This window comes from Mus caroli, chromosome 7 (assembly GCF_900094665.2).
Source record: "Mus caroli chromosome 7, CAROLI_EIJ_v1.1, whole genome shotgun sequence".
Taxonomy (NCBI): domain Eukaryota; kingdom Metazoa; phylum Chordata; class Mammalia; order Rodentia; family Muridae; genus Mus; species Mus caroli.
In genome coordinates this window covers 11,922,063-11,923,314 of record NC_034576.1, presented here as the reverse complement: position 1 = coordinate 11,923,314, position 1,252 = coordinate 11,922,063, and the positions used below count along the sequence as shown (strand labels likewise).

Sequence of the window (1,252 nt, the reverse complement as noted above, 5' to 3'; positions counted from 1 at the left end):
GTCATTAATAGTCTCCCAACCGAAAAAAGTCCAGGACCAGATGGGATTAGTGCAGAGTTTTTTTTTGTTTTTTTGTTTTGTTTTGTTTTTGTTTTTGTTTTTGTTTTTTGTTTTTTGTTTTTTTGATTTTTTTCTTCATTAAGATTTTAATGTAGATGTAAATGAATTATTTTTTAAAAATTAAAGTTTCCAGTTTGTCTTCGCTGATCAGTGAGACTTCGAGCAGTTAGGATGCCGTGTGGAAGCCGAAGCCGCACTTCCTGGGTGACTCCTCCGGCCAGCAGGGCCCCTCAGATGAGGGCTTCTCCCTGAAGAGCACCTGCAGCTCAGCCTCCAGCAGCAGCTGCACCATCTTCAGTTGGCTCACCTGCCGCTGCGCCCCGGCAGCCAGGCCTGATGGCCCAGATGGCTACCACTGCGGCCAGTGTGGCTGTGGGCTCTGCAGTGGGGCACACCCTGGGTCATGCCATCACTGGGGGCTTCAGCGGAGGTGGTAGTGCTGAGCCCGCAAAGCCCGACATCACTTACCAGGAGCCTCAGGAAGCCCAGCTGCAGAACCAGCAGTCTTTTGGACCTTGCTCTCTAGAGATCAAGCAGTTTCTGGAGTGTGCTCAGAACCAGAGCGATGTCAAGCTCTGTGAGGGCTTCAACGAGGTACTGCGGCAGTGCAGGATTGCAAATGGTTTGATCTAATCAAGAAATTCAAGCTGAAGAGATATAACATTGGTTCTGTATAATTGATAGTACAAGACTACAAGTGTGGACCCTTATATTTCTAACAGTTCCATTGCTTTGCAATGGCCATGAAAGAGATCTAACTATGGATGCTTACTGAGGCTTGTATGTAGCGTTGGTTACTGGGCAAGTGTTTGACCTCCTTGAACTGTGTTGTGATTGTGAGTTAAAAAATAAATAAATAAATTGGTTATTCTGAAAAAAAATAAAGTTTCCGTTTGTTTAGAATAAAGATTTAGTGCACAAATATAACCGGAAGCCAACAGAAAAATAGTTTTGCCCTGTCATTTCCTTAAGAAAGCATTGCAGCTACCTAGAAGAGGCCAAAAGAAAAAGAAAAAATCCTTTCTAGGCTTTCACAGAAGGATATGTTAAACTATGTACAGCAGTCTGATGTGCAACAGTGCAATAAATATGTACATATACATTCCTATCTGAGTTAGGTCATTCTACAGTATTCAGAGTGTACTGAGCTGGGACTAGAAATGAGAAGAGGATGGAACAGTGAATAGGAAAA

At 43.3% G+C, this 1,252-nt stretch overlaps 1 pseudogene; it reads left to right on the top strand.

Moving 5' to 3' along the window:
- The first annotated feature begins 217 nt into the window (after positions 1-217).
- Positions 218-706, top strand: LOC110297242 (annotated as a pseudogene).
- Positions 707-1,252: the final 546 nt, after the last annotated feature.